The sequence below is a fragment of the Papio anubis genome, chromosome 12, assembly GCF_008728515.1.
Source record: "Papio anubis isolate 15944 chromosome 12, Panubis1.0, whole genome shotgun sequence".
In the NCBI taxonomy this organism is placed as follows: Eukaryota; Metazoa; Chordata; class Mammalia; order Primates; family Cercopithecidae; genus Papio; species Papio anubis.
This window is the reverse complement of record NC_044987.1, coordinates 86534297-86551691: the sequence shown is the minus strand read 5'-3', so window position 1 is coordinate 86551691 and position 17395 is coordinate 86534297. Positions and strand designations below refer to the sequence as shown.

The 17395-nt window shown below is 43.6% G+C and overlaps 1 long non-coding RNA gene across 1 annotated transcript; it reads left to right on the top strand.

The window, feature by feature from the left end:
• Positions 1 to 907: 907 nt before the first annotated feature.
• On the top strand, positions 908 to 16968 carry LOC108581941. The gene is made up of 3 exons (XR_001894882.3): positions 908 to 3057; positions 4032 to 4195; positions 16624 to 16968. It is a non-coding gene; the product is annotated as an uncharacterized LOC108581941 (long non-coding RNA).
• The last annotated feature ends 427 nt before the right edge of the window (positions 16969 to 17395 follow it).

Here is a 17395-nt window from a genome sequence, read left to right as displayed (position 1 = left end):
TTGGCCCAGAGAGATTAAGTCACTTACCCCAGGTAACACAACTGACATTCACACTCAGGTGGTATGTTACCAACCATGCCTCTATTTGGCCCTCTGTTGAGGGAAGTATTTCCTCTGACGGGTATGATAAAGGTTGAATGAGAGTTTATGTGTAGTATGTATAGCAGAACCTAACCAATTTATGTGCTTCGCTTTTCTTTAAAAAAATTGTTAAAAATATTTTTCTTTCTTTCTAAATTTTATCAACCTTGTCCCTTTTTTTTGAGAGAGGGTTTTCAAATGCTAATAGTCTATACATTTTCAATGGTCAGGTCACAATAACACAATTGTATACTGTATAGTTTGACTCTGTGTCCCCACCCAAATCTCATCTTGAATTGTACTCCCATGATTCTCCTATGTTGTGGGAGGGACCTGGTGAGAGATAATTGAATCATGGGGGCAGTTTTCCCCATACAGGTCTTTCAGTAGTGAATAAGTCTCACGAGATCTGATGCTTTTTTTTTTTTTTGAGACAGCGTCTTGCTCTGTCACCAGGCTGGAGTGCAGTGGCACAATCTCGGCTCACTGCAACTTCCGACTTCCTGGTTCAAGCTATTCTCCTGCCTCAGCTTCCCGAGTAGCTGGGATTACAGGCACGTGCCACCACACCCAGCTAATTTTTGTATTTTTTTTAGTAGAGACGGGGTTTTACCATGTTGGCCAGGATGGTCTCAATCTCCTGACCTCGTGATCCGCCCACCTTGGCCTCCCAAAGTGCTGGGATTACAGGCGTGAGCCACCGTGCCTGGCCAATCTGATGGTTTTATAAGAAGTTTTTGCTTTCACTTCTTTCTCACTTCTCTCTTGCCACTGCCATGTAAGGAGTGCCTTTTGCCTTCTGCCATGATTGTGAGGCCTTCCCAGCCACGAGGAACTGCGAGTACATTAAACCTGTTTTTCTTCCCAGTCTCTGGGATGTCAGCAGTACAAAAACAGACTAATACATATACTATGAATTTACTGTGTTTCAGGTACTGTGCTAAGTATTTCAAGTGAATGATTTTTACAAATCCTCATGGTAGCCTTGTGAGTATGCACTGTAGTACCCTCATCCCATGGAAGACATGATTCTTCCCGGTGTGGTTAGGTAACACTGCCAAGGTCAAGCAGGGGAGAGACAAAACCAAGATTCAGACTGAGGTTGCTTCATTTCAGAGCCTGAACTCTTAATCGCTTTTGCTAAAAAATATCATTATTGTGGTATTAATGCCTTTCCAGGGGTAAGGAGTGAAGTTGGGCAGAAATAGATAAGATCCTCTTTGAGAGATTATCAAATGGTCATCCAAAGTGGTATGACTGCTCTGGCGTCATTGATAAGGACTACTATGACATCTGGGGGAAGGGGCATCATTGCAGGGCCTGGAGTCTGAGACATCGGATGGAGCAAAGCATCGACCTATGGGTGAATGTATTCACAGGGTCTTGATAATGTGGGTCCCCTAGCCTTGTGCTTGAATATACCTAGGGAGCTACCCTGATGAACACTGGGAAGGAGAAGACTTTCAGATATTTTCTTAGCACAGGGGACCAGAATGTGGGGATTTGGGGTATAGGGTGGTGGGATTAGGAAACAGAGTTAGAGGAGTGGAGTTTGGGATGCAAGGTTTTTTGTTTTTTTAATTACTGTAATATTTCCTGTGCCTAGTGTGAGGAGTTGGGGGAAAGTAGTTAAATGTATAGAGCCCCTACTATGTTTCCAGATGCTTTCTGTATGCATTATCTCTTTTGAGCTTTATAATAATTTTTTGAGGCAGGTAGTACTAGGACTAGCTCCATTTTTGTAGATGGGAAAACTGAGGCTGAGAAAGCATAGATTATTTGTTTAGGATCTTGAAGAAATAAAATGGCTGAGCTGAAGTTTGAAATCAGATCCTTGTGACCCCAAATTCCCTTAGGGCCCAGGAATAAAATGACACCACTCTGATTGAAAGCTAACAACCTATACCAGTGATGTATTGATATGGTGCTGTTTCACTGAGAAAAAACTTAGTGACCAGTGCAATCAAAAACACAGAGTAAAGGGGCAAGACTAGTCCTCCTGTGGATAAGAAATGGAATTCTTGACATGTCTACACTGTTTGTGAAAGTGAGTATATTTGTGATTTTGTTCCAGAAATTACTAGTTTTTTTTTTTTAATTGATAGAGCAGAGAACATTCTGAATAAATGCTAACAACTGCTTTTGGGGAGCAAAGTAAGGTAGTGCGATGTGGTGACCTTGGTTGCAGTTGTTACCGTGGAGGGTGTCCAGGTTCTTGGCATCTTGAACAAAGAATTGGACAAAACACACAAACAAAGCAAGGAAAGAATAAAGCAACCAAAGCAGAGATTTATTGAAAATGAAAGTACACTTCACAGGGTGGGAGCAGGCCAAGCATAAGGGCTCAAAACCCCCGTTACAGAATTTTCTGGGGTGTAAATACACTCTAGAGGTTTCCATTGGTTACTTGGTGTACACCCTATGTAAATGAAGAGGAAGAAGTAAAGTTACAAAAAAGTTACAAAGTCATTTACTCAGTGTATGTTCTGTGTAAATGGAGAGGATATTTCCTGTCATAGCTGAAGTGTTTCCATTTGATTTAGTTCTAGGAAGTCAGCATGAATCGGCCTTATGTTCCCTGCCTCCAGACCCTACTCTCCTGCCTCATAGGGAATGACCGCACAGAAAGGCATTTTTTTTTTTTGTTTTTGTTTTGTTTTTTTTTTAAAGTTGGAAGTTTCTTTCAATTCAAACTCTGCCTGCTTTTAGATGGCTCCTCCTGGAACTATGCCTCAACACCTCTCCTGATACTTGGATACTTTTCCTCTGACTGGTGAGACCTCCATCTCTGATTCCATCTGCAGTCATTTGGGTGCAGTTCAGCCCACAGGATTAGAAAAATCCGTGGCCGCACCAGGAAGATCTGGCCTGGAGTGCTGGTCAGTGACTTCTGTGACCCACCATCCCCTTGAGACGGACAGACCCTGGGCCTCTTCACCCTCCTCTCTTCTTTCCTGGAGAAGCCAACTCTTTCAGGTTGGGCTGCTTCCTAGAATTTCTTGGTTTACTTAGTTCCAAGTGAGACGGGAGGTGGAAAAGGGGGACAGCTTCCAAGTTCTCCTGGGGAGAGCAAACTCAGGGCCATATCATCCTTTGACCACAGACAACCAGTCATGGAATTTTTCCTGATGTCTGTGTGGTTCTCAAGTTTCCCAACCTGTTCACCCTGAGCACTTGGAGTTGGCTTTTGAGCTCAGAGAAAATACTCACTGTTGCCAGGCCACCAGTTTAGCCTTGGGGAGCGATGACTAAATAAATAAGGGGACCCCGCCCCCAACCTTGTTAGTTTATTTTTACAGATCGGACTTTCCACGAATGCTGCCCAGAAAGCCCACAGAAAGGACTGTGGGGTGGCTGCTGTGGCTGTGCATGGCAGCTGGGGACTCCTTCTCTGACCCATTTAAGTCACACTATGATTGATGATCAGAATGGAAGGAAAACAACTGCAGATGGAGAGTCAGTGGGATAATCAAAACCAACACAACCTGTTCCTGGTGTCTGTCCTTGCCTGATGTTGAGGGGGCACTTGAAGTAGTACAGCGGTTAAAAGCACGGGTTATGGAGTTAGAAAAATCTGAGCTCAAACCCCAAGAGCAGCAGTTAATGATTGGGAGACTTTGAGTAGATTTGTATCATTCTTCTGAGCCTTAGGTCCTTGAGGGTGGTGGGGATAATAATACCTTCCTCTTAGTGTTGTTCTGAGGATTAAATGAGATAATACAGGGGGAAGTACATACAGCAGAGCTTGGCAAATAACCAGTGCTCCATCAGTTGCAGCTCCATCGCAGCTATTTGTTGGCTGCGATGATTTTGCGATTATGTGAAATACTCGGCACAGTATCTGGCACAGAGGAAATAATAAATGGTAGCTGTTTCATAGGATTATGGAATGTCAGGGTTGGAAGGAATCTTGTCTGAAGCCAAGTTACTGTTCTCTTCTCCTTTTACAGATGAGGATCCTGAATACCCGAGAGGGCCGCTGACAGGTCCAGGATTACACTCTTAGCACCTAGCAGAAAGAGGATTCACTACATCGTGCTTCCTGACATCTCTGCCTTTGAAGAGCAGTCAGACTCCTGCTTTGCTCTTCAGACCTAGTTTGGGGGTTTAACAGGTGAGGTTGCTGGGGGAACTCTTTTACAACATCTCTCTGAAAGAATCCAGGCTGCCAGTTTCATTTGGTTTGGGAGTCAGTAGCATGATGGAAAGACAAAAAAAACACAACTTGACATCTGAAGAAATGGGTTCAAATTTTACCTGCAACTTACCAGTTCTGGGGCCTTGGTTCAGCAATTAAACTCCCTAAAACTCAGTTTTCTCTTTTGTAAAATGGGGTTATGAACAGTACCTACTTCGAAATGTGTTTGTGAAGATTAAATAAGTTAACATAAAGAGTTTAGAAGAGCGTCTGGCATATTGTGCTCAGTAAGTGTTTATTTATTGCTGAATAAACCAGTAATTTACTTAGTATTAATAATTAGCTATTACTAATTAAACTAGTATAATATAGTCATAAATTATTACTAAAGATCAGGTTGCAAAGACTTAGTGCTTAGGAACTCATTTCCTGCCTCCAGCCAATTTTGTGCCTCAGTGACAGGGTTGGTGGCCTTGGTCATGAGACAATGGGAAGGCAGTGCTGCCCGCAGGTAGAGGGTTAACACAGGAGTTTCCAGAATCGAGGGACAGCAGGGGATTGGTTTGGAATGCTGGTATGGATTTGGGGTACAGATCCGAATGCCCGGACTTTCTCTGTGGCTGGTGGCCTTGAGAGACACGTGTTACATCATTCTTGTTATTTATTTTTTTGTCACTGGAGCAAAGCAGAGGCTTTTCTTGGTTCAGTCAGGAGTCACGAGCAAGGACAAGCAGAGAAGCTGACCAGCTGTTGGGAGAATTCAGGCTGGAGTGGGCTCAGTGCCCAGGCCTTGCAGCCTGAGCTAGGGAGGAACACATCGAAATATGACATCTGCTGCCCAAGCTCCCCCGACACCCACCCCTTCCTTGTCCAGCTGCTCAGGAGAAGGGAGGAAGCTAGCATTTTCCCACTGCCATTGTATACCTGACAAGTTCATTAATCTTAGCTTATCTCATCCTTATGACCTCTCAAGCTGGTTATCATTTCTTTTTTATGAAAGAGGAAAAGGAAGAGGAAGAGGAGATTCAGAAGTGCCCAAGGGCACACACGGGGGCAGAGCCATCATACAAGCCAGAGTGTTGGACTCTAAAACCCATGTCCCTTTCACAGCACTCGATAGTTCTTATGGACCCAGTCAAGATATCACTGGCAGCATCTGGTTTATCATGAATCTGTGCAGTATATGGCCAGAGGAGACAGAAATAAACCTAGAGGCAGGTGGCTCCTGGCATTAATGGCCTGAAGAAAAGAGAAGCCCAGGCCCAAGACTCCTTCCTAGTTTGTGTATCCCTCCCTCCCCCACTACCTCCCCACTTCGCCTTCCTGCCCCCGGTGCCCTGGACCAACCCTTGGCCTGGAGAGGGCAGCCTGTCCCGGTGCCAGCCAAGCATGCTCAGGCCTAACAACAATAGCTGGAAGGGCCCCTTGGAGCAAGTACTTCCTGAAGTGCTCAGAACAGCCACTGTCCTTGCGGCTCAGGAACAATCACAGCTCACGGCAGCTTCCGCGCTCCATTTCAGAGCCTCCAGCACTCTCAGTGGAGGTCCTGTGCCTGCTGTTGCAGGCTCCAAGCTTCAGGAGATACAGGTAGACAAGGAGTCCAGGAGGCCACCGCTCAGACTGCTCAAATGCCTAGGGTTTAGGAGGACCTCAGTTTTTTTTTTTTCTTAAAGTTGGAAGAAAAATCTGGATGGTTGTTTTCCTTTACCCTTCCTGTAAACCAGCGGCCTCATCCTTCATCTTTGTTCTTCTGTCGTCTTTCTTTGGGCTTTGAAAACAAAGAGGGAGAAAAAGAAAACCACAAGTAAAAATTCAATTCTGAAATAACATTATACACTTGACTCTTCATTCAGCAACACTGAATGAGGCCTGCTATGTGCTAACCACTTTGGGGTACAAAAAACTATTCAATATTTACTCACTTATTTATAAATGTATCTGGTCATTTCACAGTAATGCTAGAGCCCCTGCCAAGCTGCAGGCTTTGTAGACATAGAAATGCCTGGGCAGCTTGGGACCGTGTCCTGTGCAGCTTCAAGTCAAGGGTGGGAGGTGGACAAGTGAACCTGTAGTTGAAATACCCAGTTTATGTGCTGAGTGCTGGGAAGGGGAAGCACAGGGTGATGTGGCGGCACACACAGGAAGGGCACCTGACACTGACCAAGAGTCCTGGAGGATGGATAGGAGGGAACCCAAGGGAAAGTGAGGTTAGGTGGGTAGGAGAATGCATAGGAAGAGACATTGACATTTGTGAAGGCTGGAGGTGAATAACAATGCATATTTTGCACCAAACATAAAGGAGATTCATGTGGCTGGATTGCGAGAGGAACAATAATCTCTAGTTGTTAGCAGTCCAAGCTCTGGATCCAGTCTGCCTGGGTTAGAATCTTTGTTGGGCCACCTATTACTGTGTATCCTTAGTGAAGCTATTAATGCTTCTGTAACTCAGTTCTCTTGTCTGAAAAATGGAGAGGATGAAAATAATAGTACCTACCTCATAGGTTGTGGCAAAGATGAAAATGAGAAAATATGCATGAAGTACTAGAACCATAGCTGACATGCAGTAAGTAAGGGCTTTAGAAGTGTCACCTATGATTAGGTGAGGAGTAGGGGACAGGAGGCTTGGACAAGCAACGAAGTTAATTCCATACATCTGTAATGCCTGTGGGCCAGGCATTAGCGAACCAAGCAGAATCAGAAAACCCAGCTCCCGACTGCAGGGAACTTGCAGTATTGACTTGTTAAAAACTTGGACCTCGGAATCAGAGAGATCTGCCTTCCAACTTGTCTAATCTGTGTAGTCATAGGCAGATTATTTGCCCTCTTTGAGCCTTCTTCTTTTCATCGGTAAAATGGGCATAATGATAGTATATTCTTTATAGAGTTGGGGCGAGGATTGGTGAGACCATGTGTTTGTGTGTGTGTGTATGTATATATAGTCTCTATGTATATAAAAACACATATAATGTAAATATATATATGTGTGTATTTAAACATAGTGCTAGCAAAATAGTAGCTATTATGCCAATGACAGGGAAATAACCATAATACAGCGAGAATATTTTATTATAATCAGGATGGTGACGCCCTTAGACACGGTGGCTACAGGCTCTCAGCGGTTTCCCACAGCTCTAAAATAAAGACATATTTAGCTCACTGGCTTCATCTATCTTCATTTCCTCTGCTCTCTCTACTTTGTACTACGCTGCCTAGACATTCCTGCTGTCCAAACCTACAGATTCCAGGTGAAGCGTCGTTCACTAGCAGAAGCTTTTCTTGAACCCCAGATGGGGTCAAGTTTGTGTCCCCCGCTGCACACTCTCACAGTATCCCTTACTTTGATTAGTGTCTGTTGTCCATCTAGACTATAAGTTCCATAAAGTCGGGGTCATATCTTTTTTACTTATTATTGTCTCTCCATCCACTATTATGGTCCCCATATTAAGAAACCAATACATATTTACTAAATACGTCAACACAAATGCAGCCAAGATCGAACTTTTATAAAGGGAGAAGCTGGAACCTGCTCCACTTCCACTCAGAGAACACAATTTTCCAGGGCCCTCTGCAGATTCCGAGACCCCATTTCTTTGCCTGAACAGCAGTGTAACTGATATGTCACACTGTAATGAACTAGAGGGCTGATTAAGAGCTTATGTAAATGTTGGGACTTTTGGCAGCATTCATTTCCCTCTGATTTTGGCATGACTCAAAGCATGGGAATTTTTCAAAAGAGAGAGCTTTCAGAAAATACCCACACCCAACGGTGGAAACCTTAGAACACAGCGCAGAGGAACGTTCCTCAGCGAGGGATTAAGGGACTCTCAGCAGGTTTTCAAAGGCATATGGAGACAAGATGTCAGTGTGAGCTTGTTTCTCTGACAGAATCTGAAACGCTTTTAACCAGCAAGTTACCAAGAGGCTTTTAAGTGAAGAGGCTAATGTTGTAGGTTTATAAATAAATGGATGTTGGTGGTGACTTCTTTGTGGTTCATGTGACAGGAAGAACTTCAGGGAGGGGAGATTATGTCTTGCATTAACAGGTAAATTGCTTTTTCTGCCTCTTGGTTAAGTGAGCAGGACAGAGCGCCCTGGGTAAGGAATCGGGAGACCCCCCACCTTTTCTTTTTAACCGATCCTGGCTTTCCCTGTGATAAGCAGTGTGACCATGGACACGATATTAACTGTTCTCTGCCTCAGTTCCCTCATCTGCCCAATGAGATTGAAAACATCTTGTCAAATTTTTATAAAATTAACTTGTAATACTGGTAGCTGAAACTCATTGAACACTTAATATGTGTCAGCCCCATATGAACTCTGTCAATCTTCACAACCACCCATGCGATAGATTAGATTACTAGTATTGTCCCTACTTTACAGAAGAGAAAACTGAGGCACAGACACTCTAAACACCTTGTCCAACATCACACAACTAATAAGTAGTGGCACCGGGATTTGAACCTAGGCTACCTGGCTCTGGAACCAGATTTAATGACTGTACTCTATGCTACTGCCTTTCTAAGTAGAGAGGGCCTTCTTAAAGGCCTTACGAAGAATAAGGCCTGCTGGCTGGTTGGCTGGGCAGGATCTCAACAGAGAGTCTGCAGGGGAAAGGAGAAGGATAGAGTGTCTACCAAGGGGAGGCGTTATGTCTCTTTGGTAATCGTCTCCAGAAGGTGAGCTTTACCTTTTTATGTCTAGTATGGGAGAATGAGAGTGCTTGGGCTTGGAGACAGATATGGGCTTGAATCCATGTTTGGCCACTTAATATGTAACTTTTAGGGTAAATTACTAATCCGATCTGAGTTTCACAGCTCACCTTAAAGACAGAGCTATCAAGGTTACAGGATGTTGTGTGGATTATGTGAGAATATGTCAGGCATATGGTGCTCAATGAGTTTCCCCCTTCTCCTGTTTAACATGGCTCCCCCAAAATGAATGTATTTGGTGTCAATCACACTTTGAAACTGATTTGGGATATGTTTATTCTCTGGGCTGCATTTTACGTTGATAGTGTTTTTTCAGGTCAGGGTAATTGATAGGTTCTTGGGGTTCACTCCCACACTCACATGTGTCTACTAATGGACAATTTTCTTGTCCTTTGGTGTGGGGCATATAGCCATTTCCAAGGAGGTTTTATCCTTGTTGAGGACAGGGTCTCAGCCCCATCCCAGTCATGAGCTGGAAATGGACAGGAAACACAAGGACACTGGATTCCATACACTTTTCCTGGGTAGCATCTCTGTGCTGGAACCAGGGGGTTTGGTTGTTCAGGCAGGAAGCCAGCTGGCTAGTTGACTGTGGTCTCAGCTGAGGAAATGGGGAGCCAGGAGAGTCAGCAGACAAACCCATGCCAGAGTCTATGAGGGCTGCTTGGACTCATACTCCAGAGAGTCCAGATACAAAGTCCAGTAAGGTCAGGAGAGATGGGGATTACACATAAAATCTTAAAAGCTGGACTGCATCTGGAAAAGGTCACAGTGCAAGTTCTTGGTAAGTCCAGGTAAATAGGTACAATCTGAATTTATGGAAAAGAGGGTACACTGTGTGTGTGAGTGCCAGCTGATTTCAAATTAGGTGGCATATTAGGCATTGAAAGATAGCCAGATAAAACCTAGCATCCCCTGGCAACACCACACTGGGGCAGACATTCAGGTGGGAGGGATATGTTATAACAGGAAGAAAAATTGATTTTGATTTTTAGTCCCTTCTTAGCTTATAAGAGAGCAGTTGCATGTATTGAACACTTACTATGTGCCACAGACTGTGAGCATGCAATCTCCTTTAATCTCTGCAGCAAGCCTATAATATTAAGACTGATTTTTTCCATCTTATATATATTTTTTCCTCACTCTGTTGAACAGGCAGGCTGAGTGCAGTGGTGCGATCATAGCTCACTATAGCCTCGAACTCCTAGGCTCAAGTGATCCTCCTGCCACAGCCTCCTGAGGATCTGGGACTACAGGATCACGCCAACACATCTGACTAACTTTTAATTTTTTTCAGTAGAGATGAGGTTTCACTATGTTACCTGGGCCGATCTCAAGCTCCTGGGCTTAAGTGATCCTCCTGCCTGGGCCTCCCGAAGTGTTGGGATTACAGGCTTGAGCCGCTGTGGCCAGCCAGATTCTCTTTTATTGGACAGAAAAGTATAAGCCTTGGTCCATATCCACAAGGTATTGATGTTGCCATCACCACAGAATGATAGAATATCAGAAACATTCCTCTGATCAGTCCTCTCCCCATCTTCTCCAGCAAGCTTAGTGCAAGTTTGGGGGCCTGAAGGCCAGTTTTGGGATTTGCTCAGTTGTAGAAGGCTGTAGAAGGTGGCCCCTCTACCCATTCACTCACTGTATGTTACTTGAGGTGCCCACTACGTGTCAGAAAATGCTCTTGACATAGGTGACGAGATAGACCCTACTCTCGCAGACCTTGCAATCATAAGAGTGACTAAATTACCAGTATGATAAGCTCTTTTGTTAAAGAAGTAGAAGGTGTTATAGGGACTCATAAATGGAGCACCACTTAAATAAATCAGAAGAGACTTCCTGAAAGAAGTAACAACTAAACCACATACACGGAGTCAAGCTTTGCATGGAAGGTGCCATCAAGGCCTCAGATTCAAAGGGGATGGTCATATTCACTGTATACACTGGCATGGAGCAGAAATTTAAAACAAAAATGAAAAAGTGTAATTAAAAATCTAGGCTTAAAATTAAAAAAAAAAAAAAATATATATATATATATAAAACAGAGCCCTTGTCTACCATCTCTCTCACCTCAGCACTGTGCGAACCCACTTGAGTATTGTTAAGTTCTTCGAATGCTGATTGACACTGACAAACAAGAGGGCATTAAAAGGGGAGGTCATGGCTGGGCGTTGTGGCCGATACCTGTAATCCCAGCACTTTGGGAGGCCAAGGCGTGTGGATCACCTGAGGTCAGGAGTTCGAGACCAGCCTGACCAACATGGCAAAAGCCTGTCTCTACTAAAAATTAGCCGGGCTTGGTGGTGGGTGCTTTTAATCCCAGCTACTTGGGAGGCTGAGACAGGAGAGTCACTTGAACCTGGGAGGTAGAGGTTGCAGTGAGCCAAGATCACACCACTGCACTCCAGCCTGGGTGACAAGAGCAAAACTCCATCTCAAAAAAAAAAAAAGGAGGTAACCAAGAAGTGGAGAGATTTGAACCCTTATAATGCAGGAAATAGGTTGCATTTTGAAGGGCACACAGTGAGGCAGAGGCATAGCAAGGGGAAGCCTCACTTCTTGTCTGGGCTACAGTAGGCCTCCATCTTCCTCCTCTTTACACACACTCCAGATGAAATGCCCTATATGATGACTCAGAGTCATTAATAACACAACCACTTGTGCAGCCCAAAGATTAGACAGCCAAAAGCCAAGAGTCTGTTGTGTTGAAGTGGCTCTGGGTGGGAAGCATTCTCCCCAGAGACTAGGGCAGGGTATGACTTGCCAGGGAGGGTTTGCAGAATGTTTAGACTGTGACTCATGAAGGTCTTAGATGAATAAATAGCTCTCTTTCTGCTGTGACTGTTGACAGGGCTGGTGACAGCTTACCTTTGCAGTTGCCAAGGAGAATCTCACTCTGATTTTTTGACAAGTTCAATTTTCTTAGCCAGCTGGGGTCTCCAGAATGACCACCACGAATAAAGGCCTGGCCAAATATAAAGGGCGATGAAGCAATAGGTGATATTTGAAAGTATGAAATCTGAAGTGCAAACATCTCCTCCTAGCCAAGGAAGAGTCATTATTGGGAAGGGAAGATTAAAGGAAGAAAGTTTTCTGTTTTCTGGATTGGGAAAACAGTATCTTGCATCTTCATGTGGCTAGTTGGCCACTTTATTGATAGTCTTAGAGCTACATAATGCTGGTGAGAAGAAAGGTAGTCCTCTTTCTGGAAACATCTATATAATTTTAAATGTATTTGGCTATAGTAATAAAACCCTGACTGATAGTGGCCCACACCATATCAGCTTGATTATCTCACATAAAGGAAGTCTGGAGGTAAGTAGTCTAAAGTGAGAACAGCAGTTCCACAGTATTATTGAGTTGACAGACACTTTTTCATCTCCATATTTATGTAAGTAATTGATTCTTGTTGTCTCATGGTTTCAAGATGGCTGCCATGTCTCCAGATATCACAACAGTATTCAAAAGCAGAGAGGTGACAAGGAGTGGGAGTGTGGCGTGGCAAAAATCCTTTTCTTGGAATGACTATGTCATTTTATCAGTGAGGAAACAAAAGTATCCCAGAAGCCCTCCCAGCTGATTCACTCTTATATCTAAATGACCAGAATATTATTGACCAGAACTGGGTCCCATAACTGCCCTTAGATGCAAGGGAGCCTGGAAAAATGTCTGGCAAGTTAATGAAATAGTCATGGCTGACTTAGGTCAATCATGATTTAACCCCCACCAACCCAGGGCTGGCACTTTTCTGTCTTGAATAAAAATAATGTTTTTTGGTAAGGAAGAAGGTTGTCGGGGATGGGGACAGTTTCTACCACATGCCTTTGGAAAGCTAGTCCAACATTATACTATGACGACACATCATTAGTACAAAATAAAAAAACTAGAAATAGAGGTGTGAATTTGCAGGATTTTCAAGGCACGAAGGTCTTTGAGAATGTGATGGACTCCAAAGACTGTCAGTGTGTGCTAATTAAAGATTGCAGAGAAAAATAACAAGTCACTTAACACACCCATTGTGGTACTCACCCTTTAAGGCCCAAGCCAACTTTGCCTGCATATGAATCTTCCCATCCCTTGCAGGTAGAGCTAGCCCGTCCCTCCTCCTTGCTCCCATTGCACTTTTCACACACCTTGATTATATGAATCACCAACTTGAATTCAGAATCAACAGGTATTTATTGTGTCCCTATTCTGTCCTGGCCCTGTGTTTGGTTTCTCTCTGTGTCAGTTTACAGTAGACCTTCCATGGCTTCCCCTTGCCATCAGGTAATGGACATTCAGGGATAGTAAACTCGAGAGAATTTTAAACTTAGCTCACAAGGCCTTTTGTACCCACTCTGGTTTACTTCTCTTATCTCCACTATCCTGACCACCATCTCCTTAAACCTGTATTTCAACCATTCTCTTGACTCATGGAAGCTATCCATTTCTTCTCTCTTTCCCTGCTATTGCTACTACACAAAACAATATTCTTTTCTTCTATGCCTGGTCAATTTTCACTTATCTTTCACGCCTTATCTTAGATGTCATTTCCTGGAAATGAGCTAGGTAGGACTGAGCTAGGTAGCCTTTGTCTATGATCTGTCTTGCCATCTTAGTCTGCTTGCATTGCTGTCAAAGAATACCCAAGGCTGGGTAATTTATAAAGAAAAGAGGTTTATTTGGCTTATGGTTCTTCAGGCTGCACAAGAAGCATGGCACCAGCATCTGCTTCTGGTGAGGGCTTCAGGGAGCTTTCAATCATGGAGGAAAGGGAAGGGAAGATGGCTGTGCGGAGATCATATGATGAGAAAGGAAGCAAGAGAGAGAGGTGAGAGGTGCCAGGATCTTTTTTAGAAACCAGCTCTTGGGGGAATGAATAAAGCAAGATCTCATTTATTACCATGAGGAGTGGACCAAGCCATTGAGAGAGATCTGTTCCCATGACCCTAACACTTCCCATTAGACACCACCTCCAACACTGGGGATCACATTTCAGCATGAGGTTTAGAGGGGTCAAACAAACCATAGAACCTGCCCTGCATATCATAATTGTAGTCACTGTAATGTAAGTGCCTGAGTTTCCCAGTGATGGGACTGAGGTGCATTCATCCCTTCATTGCTAATGCATGGTATACTGTCTGATCCATCCTGAGGGATTTTTGTTGAATGGCTGAGTGACAAAGCTTTTCATCAAATATTTAGTGCTGGATTATGCATCAGAGCCCATAGTTGTAGCCCTGACTCAGAGGGGGAGGTTCCTGAGCACTCAGTGGTGCTGCAGTTGAGTAAACACTGGGCTTGATGGCCTGTCATGGAGTGACCACAGAAAAAGCCCATTCTGTCTCCAGGCATAAGCATTATTCTTCTGAGCGAAAAAAAGAGGAATTAGTTTTCAACTTTGAAAAAAAAAAAAAAAAAAAAAAACCAGGAAAAGTCCCCTTTGTTTTCTTTCCCAAATAAAAGATCACACTGAAAATCAATCTCAAAAACATAGTGGAGATGATTTGCCTAACACAGGGGTATACGAAATTGCTATTTCTGTCATAACAAATGACCACAAATTAAGTCATTTAAAACAACACACTATTGGACGGGGCACGGTGGCTCACGCCTGTAATCCCAGCACTTTGGGAGGCCAAGGCAGGCAGATCACTTGAGGCCAGGACTTTGAGACCAGCCTGGTCAACGTGACCAGCCTTAGCCAGGCATGGTGCCACATGCCTGTGGTCCCAGCTTCTTGGGAGGCTGAGGCACGAAAATTCTTGAACTCAGGAGGCAGAAGTTTCAGTGAGCCAAGTTGGCGTCAGTGCCCTCCAGCCTGGGAGACAGAGTCAGACTCTGGTCTCACAACAAAACAAAACAAAACAAAACAAAACAAAACACACGATTATCATCTTATAGTTGAACAGGTTAGAAGTCACATGGCTTTCATTGGGCTAAAATCAAGATGTTGGCAGGACTGAATTCCTTTCTGGAGGTTCTGTGGTAGCAGCTTTTTTTTTTTTTTTTTTCCTTTTCCAGTTTCTAGAAACTCCAGTTTTGGGGCTCATGGCCCTTCCTCCATCATCAAAATCAGCAACATTGCATCTCTCTGATCATTCTTCCACAATCACAACTCCTTTTGATCACAGCTGGGGAAGGTTCTGTATTTTCAAAGTCCTGTGTAATTAGATTGGGCCCACTTGGATAATCCTAGATAATCTCGCTGTCTCCCAGTCCTGAACTTAGTCACATCTGCAAAGTTGCTTTTGCCGTGTAAGATAACATATCACAGGTTCTAGAGGTTAGAACATGGGCATCCTTGGAAGGCCATTATTCTGTCTACCACAGGGAGAAAGAAAAGTAAGATGGGTGGGAGTCTTTCTCTCTGACTCTCCCTTTTTGGACAGCGCTTGTGCCTACAGTAGTCCTAGAAGCCCTAGAGCAGAGTTAAGACCTCACTGGTCTCTAAAATGTATTGTGGCTCTAATGAAAGGCCCAAATAGCTGTAGGACCTTGGAATGTCATTTATCTCTCCATCTCTTTGTTTCAGTATCTGTGAAACAGGGAAAATTAGTCTATTTAGCTGATAGGGTTGTGCTGAGGTTATGGGACACAGTCTATGCGAAATACTTAGCCCAGTGCATGGCACATAGTAAACATTCAGGAAATGCTAGGTATTTTCATTATTAGGTGTCGTAGGGTCCCTTTCCATTCAAATAGCTGGCTCCATCATCCTAATTTAAAACAGAGCTGCAACAGATGGAATGAGAACTGCTTTTCCTGGTTCATTTAGCCATCACAATGAATTTTTTTTTTTTTTTAAGTTTCACTTATTTTCCCTAAAACACGAAGCACATTTTTGTGCCTGTAGGGTTAAAAACTCCTTTTGTTCTTTTGAGCGTCTAGAAAATAATGGAAAATATGGTGGGTACCAATGAGAACCAAGAGGCTGGGTGACAGCAGAGTTCTGCTCTGACCAGAAGGCAGTGAGCAGGACCTGGTGTTTATTTAGGAACATATAAAGAGAGCTGAGGCTACAGCTGGGAGACAGTTTACGAAACACAAACACTAGGGAAGTTTACCAAATATTAGGCTTGAATTTTATAGCGTCTGGAAGAAGCACTGTATTCCCGATGACAATAAAAATCTGGCCTTCTAAAGGTAAATAGTCCCTCATGTCCCTTTTGAAGACAGGAATGTTCATGGGAAGGGCCCATTCCTGTTTGAGAGACGCAGGTCTTCCTTCTCTTGTCTCCCAAACTTCTTGTGGCATCGTTGAGCTGGAGCCATCCAGACCAGGGAGTGTCAATACCCTTAAGGGTGTACTCATCCTTTCTGACTCGATCATACCACTTGGAGAATTCTACCCTCATATGAAAACTTCAAATGTGGAAAAAAACTTTATGCACAAAGATGGTTAGTGCAGCATTATTAGTAATAGCCTTAGATGGAAGGCATCTCACATTGTCTGCTGTTAGGGGAAGGTCTTGGCAAATTATGGCACATCTTGACAATGGAATAGAAGGTGGTCAATGCTTACGAGGAGCCTTGAAAGCATTACAGTAACTGAAAAAAAAAATAGATACAGGATATACATTTGTATATTTAGTCTAATTTCTGTGTTATTAGGAAATATATCAGAAAGTTATCTGTAGTTGTTCTCGGGTGTTTGGAGTAAAGGAAAATTTTCCCTTCCCCTTCTTATTACTGTTTTTCTCTATTTTCCAGTGTACAAACAACTTGGATATGGAGGCTACTGCCTGTGTTTGAACCCTGCCCCCTGCTGGCTGGCTGCTGAACCTTTCAGTGTTCTCTTCTGTCATGTGGGGCTAATAATCATTCCTACCTTGCAAGATGGATGTGAGCATGAAAGAGATAATCCAAGTGAAGGGCTTGACACAGCACTTTGCAGAGTAAGTGCTCACAAGATGCCAGCTGGTATGGTATTGCTATGTTTGGATTTCAAAACTATTTCCAACAAATCTAAAAATCTTAGAGATGGGGCCGGGCACAGTGGCTCACACCTGTAGTCCCAGCACTTTGGGAGGCCAAGGTGGGCAGATCACTTGAGCTCAGGAGTTCAAAACCAGCCTGGCCAACATGGTGAAACCCCGTCTGTACTAAAGATATTTTAAAAATTAGCCAGGCATGGTGGCAGGTGCCTGTAATCCCAGCTACTTGGGAGGCTGAGGCAGGAGAATCGCTTGAACCTGGGGGCGGAGATTGCAGTGAGCCGAGATCGCGCCATTGCATTCCAGCCTAGGTGACAAGAGTGAAACTCTGTCTCAAAGAAAAAAAGAAAAATCTTAGCGATGGAAGGCATCTCAAATAGTCTGTGATTAGAGGAAGGACTTGGTAAATTATGGCACATCTTGATAATTGAATGGAAGGCAGCCAATTGCTTACAAAGAGGCTTGAATATCAAAAGAAACTGTTACTCTCCTACCTTAGTCAGTGAAAAAACTTACCCCACAGGTTTATCAAACAAACTTTCTTTTTC